The sequence below is a fragment of the Crocodylus siamensis genome, chromosome 7 (genome assembly GCF_052110815.1).
Source record: "Crocodylus siamensis isolate JL-2025a chromosome 7, ASM5211081v1, whole genome shotgun sequence".
NCBI classification, from domain to species: Eukaryota; Metazoa; Chordata; order Crocodylia; family Crocodylidae; genus Crocodylus; species Crocodylus siamensis.
Window position 1 is genome coordinate 22,980,721 of NC_143401.1, and position 6,828 is coordinate 22,987,548.

Consider the following 6,828-nt stretch of genomic DNA (forward strand, 5'->3'; position numbering starts at 1 on the left):
CACAGGACTTACCACACAAGGGCAAAAACACCCAGGGAACACTGCTGAGGTAGATGTAAAAGATGTCTGGAGCAGTGGAGGGGCTTTGTTTGTTAGAGATCAGTCTATGAACCCCTCAGGCCTCCAGCCAGGCACTCAGCAGCAGGACACTAGGCAGGAAAACAAAGCAAGACCAGAGGCAACTGTAGGGGAGCACAGGAGTAATCAGTCAAGTAGGGACTAATCCAGTGCAGCTGTGGTGTTGATTGGTGCAAGGTGGTGCAGCAGGGAATCTCCCTCTCACCTGAGAGGGGGCAGCAGCGGAACAGGTGGCAGCAACAGCAGCAGCAGTGGTAGCAGCAGTCCAGTTCAGCCACTCAGGGTGTGCTTAAGGTAAAAGTGGAGGTGAAGGTGGGGGGTGGGCTGCCAAGGCAGCTGGCAAAGGCAAGGCACCTTTAGGCTCCTGCAGTGATGTTGGGATAGGGACCCACAGGAAGTGCAGGCTCCCTCCCCAGGCTGTCTGCCGACTGTGGCTTGGCAGCAAGCTGGGCAGCGGGCTAGAACAGGAGTGCAGAAGCTGGGGTGTGTTGCTGGGGTGTGGTGCTGGGGTGCAGTGCAGTGTGGTGGGCCCCTCCTCAAGGGGGGGCAGTGACATGCAGCAGAGAAACCCCCCATGGGTGTTGGTGGCAACAGCAGCAGCCTGATTCAAGGAAGGGGTGTGGCCAGCTTTTTTCCAGAATCTTCTGAGAGAGCTAGCAACAGCACTAGCACTAGCAACCTGGAGCAGGAAGGGGCATGGCCAACTTTCCCCAGAAGCTCCTGAGAGTAGGCTAGCAACATAAGCTTGGGGAATGAACAGGAGGAACTTGTCCTCCTGCTAAACACAAATAGCTATAATGTCATAGGGATAACAGAGACCTGGTGGGACTCCACCCATGACTGGGCCACAGGTATAGATGGCTATACCCTGTACAGGAAGGATTGAGAGGACAAAAGGGGCGGGGATATAGTTCTCTGCATCAAGGAAAGCTATGCATCCCTGCAAACCAACATTGGCACCCATGATGGATGACTTGAGACCCTCTGGGTAAACATCCATGGGTAACATGGCACGGGGGATACTATGATGGGTGTCTACTACAGACCCCCTACCCAGGGTCAAGACCTCAACCAGGAGTTTGCCACGCATTCCTGGTGTATGGAGACTTTAACTACCCAGACATCTCATGGGAGGAGCACTCAGCCAAATCCAAGCAGTCACAAAGCTTACTCTCATGAGTGGATGACTCTATCTGACTCAGGAAGTCTACGAGCCAACAAGAGGTAAAGCAATGCTCAACCTAATACTAGCAACCGGGTATGACCTAATCAGTGATTTAGATATGTGAGAAGTTGGAGGAAAAGCAAGGGCAACGTTGGACCCCTGCTAAACCAGATGGAACAACTGACAACTGATGCCCATGAAATAGCAAATTTGCTTAATGGGTACTTTGCGTCAGTTTTTCACCAGTCCCATGGGATGCCCCTGCCCACTGTGGGTCAGGGAGACCTGGGTGAGGGAGATTCCTTGCCCTCCATAGAAGCTGACCTCATGAAGGTACACCTTGGCAGGCTGGATACCTTCAAGTCAGCTGGCCCTGATGGTTTACACCCAAGGGTACTCAAGGAGCTGGCAAGCTCAGCCCCTGGCACAGATCTTTCAGAACTCCTGGCGCTCTGGTGAAATGCCTGAAGATTGGAAGAAGGCCAATGTGGTGCCGATCTTCAAGAAAGGGAGGAAAGTACAGGCCCATCAGCCTGACATCTATCCTGGGGAAAGTCTTGGAAAAGATTTTCAAAGAGGCCATCCTTAACAGACTAGCTGATGGCAATATCCTCAGGGATACCTAGCACAGGTTTGTTGCAGGTAAGTCTTGCTTGACCAATCTCATTTCCTTTTACGACCAAGTGACCTATCACCTGGACAAGGGAGAAGAGATTGATGTCATATATCTTGACTTTAAAAAAGCCTTCGATCTGGTATCCCATGATTACCTCTTGGCAAAACTGGCTAACTGTGGCCTTGACCTTACCACAATCTGCTGGCTGGGGAATTGGCTCAGTGGTAGGACTCAGAGGGTGGTGGTTGATGGAAATCAATTGTTGTGGTACACTGTGACCAGTGGGGTCCCTCAAGGCTACAGGGCCTATACTTTTTAACATCTTCATCAATGATGTAGACATTGGTGTCAGAAGCGGGCTGGCCAAGTTCGTCGATGACACTAAAATCTGGGGTAAAGAATCCACACCTGAGGACAGGAGGGTGATCCAGGCAGATCTTGACAGGCTCATGAAATGGGTGGAGGAGAACCTGATGGTGTTTAACACCAAAAAATGCAAGGTTCTCCGCCTTCGAAGGAAAAACCTGCAGCATGCTTATAGGTTCAGAAGTGCTACGCTGGTCAGCACTACAGATGAAAGGGACTTCAGGGTCATGACTGACCATAAGATGAACATGAGCCTTCAATGTGATGCTGCAGCTAGTAAAGCGACCAAAACGCTGGCTTCCATCCATAGATGCTTCTCAAGCAAATCCCGGGACGTGATTCTCTCCTTGTACTCGGCCTTAGTGAGGCCGCAGCTGGAGTACTGCGTCCAGTTTTGGGCTCCACAATTCAAAAAGGATGTGGAGAAGTTTGAGAGAAGAGCCACGTGCATGATCAGAGGTCAGAAAAGCAGACCTTACGATGACAGGCTGAGAGCCATGGGGCTCTTTAGCCTGGAAAAGCGCAGGCTCAGGGGTGATCTGTAAGTGATCTGCCACCTGTAAGTTTATCAGGGGTGACCACCAGTATCTGAGGGAATGTTTGTTCACTAAAGCGCCCCAAGGGATGACGAGGTTGAACGGTCATAAACTACTACAAGACTGTTTCAGGCTGGACATAAGGAAGAATTTCTTTACTGACCGAGCCCCCAAAATCTAGAACAGCCTGCCATCGGTGGTGGTTCAAGCACCTACATTGAACACCTTCAAGAGCACACTGGATGCTTATCTTGCTGGGATCCTATGACCCCAGCTGACTTCCTGCCCTTTGGGCGGGGGGCTGGACTCGATGATCTTCCAAGGTCCCTTCCAGCCCTAATGTCTATGAAATCTATGAAATTAGTATGCAGGTTAATTTGCACCTGTTTTCACTGTTTGTGGGCTTGAATTAAAGTTTGCAGTTGTGAAGGACAGGTGGAAAGATTTGGGGCCTTGTAACATATTAATTTAATGTGGCTCATAGAGCTCTTAAACTGGGATTGTCCACACACGAACACCTGAAACTAGTTTTAAGCACACTTTAGGCAGCTTAAAATTCCACCACTCCAGGGCAGGTTTATCTCTGGTCCATGTTGCCCAGCTTATGTTGCATTAATGTGCTCCCCACAGATGAACTACCCAAGTTGCAGTCCTTTAACATCCCAGGATGCAATGTCTCCTCCCACATTCTCCTGCTCTATGTGGACAAACTTTCTGCCCCCTGAACTCTAGGGGAACTCCCAGGGCGTACTTCTGGCACTAAGCCAACTTCCCCTCCTGCCCCCATGGGTGTGACCTTCCCACCTCAGGGGTACAACACTATGCAAATAGCCTACAGAGCACATGTCAGATATTCGGGTCACAGGGCATGGACAGATCCAGGAGTACAGTCTAGGGGAGTCGGGGGGGCAGCTGAATCAGGTCCACATGAGTTAGGACTTTCTTCCTGGGGCAAGGGCAGTAGGTCCCTCAAAAGCACCTTCCCTCATTGCTCCCAGCTATCCTGGGAAGTATAACCAGCATCCCCCACAGCCCAATCCCAAATCCTAATTTATTAAAACATAGGACCTTTAATTTACTTCCTCTTAATTTCTTCTTCTTTTTTATTTGAACTTATTTTTACTTTATCCTTCAGTGGCTAAATTTCTTCTTTTCCTCACCCTTCCCCACCCTCATTTCCTTTCCATCTCTCATTTCACTACCCACCTCCATCCCATTAACTCTATGCCTCCCAGCTTCATGTTCCCACCCTCCTGCCCCAATCCATCTTTCACACACACTCCCAACAAGAGCAGGGGTGGAAGCCTGTCCTGGCTCACCAGCCTTGTAATAGCAACTCACAGCTGTAGCTCCTAGTTAGGCCCATGTTTGTGAGCCCACTAGTGGCAAGTCACAGCTGTGTAGGTGGAGGACAGTCAGAGAAGGTTTTTAGCCTTAAGGTGTGAGTGCTCCAAATTTGAGCTAGCACAAACACTGATCAACGTTTGAACAGCTCAAAGTGCAACCTGTAACAAGGCCTTTTGTGTCCTCTGGCCCTCCCTTTCCAAATAGTGAAGTTTGTAGGCAATTAAAAGTTTTTGATACCAAGTTATGCAAAGGCCAGTTTAAGGTGAGACTTCCTTATAAGCTGTGCAAAAGTCTGCAGTGGGATGGCTGTCAGTGCAAGTGGGATGTATGCGAGAAGCAGGAAAGTTTTCTGGCAGGAGTCAATCTTGGGATGGTTTTATGGATCATTAACGTCTCAAAGGAAACTGCTTGTGAGTACAAGCCATTTTAGTGAATTCAGAGGAGAGCTCGGCATTCAGTATAGCTAAGACAGGGGTGGGCAAAACATGGCCTACCAGGCCATTCTATCCAGTCCATGGGGCCCCTAAAGTTTTAGAAAATGTATATTTATCTTCTCCTGGATGCCTGTAAAAGATGACAGGAGACAGGGGCAGTAGGACCCGGGGGCGGGGAGCCAACAAGGCTCATCAGCAAGGCCAGCCTGGCCCCACCCAACCCCCAATCCCCTCCCAACCCTGCTCCATCAGTGTGTGTGTGTGTGTGTGTGTGACAGAGAGAGAGAGAGAGACTGTGTGTGTATGAGGGAGAGATGCTGTGCATGTGTGTGGAAGGGAGAGACTGTGTATGTGTGTGTGACAGAGAGAGACTGTGTGGGAGGAAGAGTGTGTGTGTGTGTTTTATAGGATGACTCCCACATGCACACCGCACCATACACATGCATCCACAACCCCCTCACACTGCCATACGTGCAGACCCCCACACCCACACCTCCTCACACCCCAGCCACCCTTCCCCACAGACATCCCCCCACAAACCCCCACATGCTCCCTCACCCCATACACCTACACCTTTCTCCCCCACAGACATGCCCACACACTCACAGCCCCCCACAAACCTATACCCACTCCCAATGCCCCCCAGCCCTAGTATACAAGCATAAGACTTCATTTTAAGCTATTGTGCAATCACCCCTATGTACTCTACACAAACTCAAGAAAAAATACTTTTTGAAATCAAACTAATGAATGTTGTAGATGCTTAATTTTTAGAATTTGGTATTTTTCTGGTTCTGAAATGTCAAAACCCCTTGCTGAAAGGAGTATGTGCAAGGGCAAGGGGAGGAACTTCTGGTGGCAAAGGTTGGGGGTTAGGAGGCAGGACTTCCAGTCACAAGATGGAGACCAGGGGGCAGGGCACTTGTCAAGGGGTGGGGCTACCAATGCAGCCCTTGACAGCTTGCCAAAACCCTGTAAGCAGCCCTCCACCCAAAATAATTACCCACTGCTGAGCTAAGAGCTGAGACTCCCTAAGCTCAAGGTTTGAAACAGATCAGTCTGAAACAGTGGTGGTTGGAGAAGTGAAGACCTCTAGTGGCAGCAGCCAGATCAGCAATCCTAAGCATCACCTGCTAACAGTGCTCCTCAGCATGAGTGGCTACAACTCTGGTGTGGGTCTCCCTATGCAGCACTTGCTACTTTTTCTGGTATAGGTGGCAAGAGTCCCCAAAGCACAGCAGTAACCCCTGGCAGTAAGCAGCAACAGGGCCTCTGGTGCAGGTCTTCTTATACACTTGCTACTTTGCCTGGGATAGGTAGTAAAACCCCCAAAGCATAGACCTGAATGAAAGTCCCTTCCCAACTGACTGAGCTAAGTGGGTTGGTTTGCTGGTGACTGTGATCTTTTTTGAGCTATAGTTAAGGGTTAATAGTTATGTTTTTCCTTAAGTTTTATGCTTGCTCCCCTTTTTCCTTATAATAACATTCCTTAAAATAACCTGTTTAACATTTGCTTGCAAGTGGCAAAGTTTGTTCATGTTAAAACACCCAGTTAAAATTTATTTTCCCAGATTTATGGGTGGGGGGCTTAAGCTAAATTTGAGAAGTGGTATAAAACACCTAAAGTTGGGTCTGCCCTTTGTTACTCTCATCCAGTGCCTGTCCTATACAAGCTGATAGGATGCAAAACCCCTCCACTGTTAACCTTGCTTCATCCAGGGTTTAAGATGATGAGATTTAGCTCACCTGCATTTGCAGGATTGTGTAGGTATATGAGATAGGTGGTAACAGCTGATGCCTGGTGTAACAGGGTGGTGTGTTCCTTTAAGAAAGAGCAGTCAGCCCAGCTGCAGGGCATTTCAGGAAGTGTTCTGCTAGGAGCTTTTAAAATCTCAGAAGAGAGAGAAGTAGCAAATTGTGAGCACAACTGCTTGCTACAAGAAGGCTGCTGCACAAGGGGCCAGAGGCAAAGGGCTCACCTTCTAGTGCTGAGACAGGGCAGAAGGGTTTGGTTTTATTTTTTTGTTGCTTAAAGACTGTGGGTTTTTTGGGAGTACTGGCTGAGGCGCGCCTCCAGGAGCAAAGTCTGCCAACCGAAGCAAGAAAGCTAGGTGACCTGCTTACATGTGGTTAAAGCAGCTAAAATATACTTTTGTCCATACCTAGACTGTCTTTTGTATATTTATATTCATTTCTCTTTTAACAATCCTGCGGATGAATGAAGTAGTGGAACCTGGAATTAAGATGGGTCAAACTCACCAAGCAACGGAAAAGTTACCACATTAC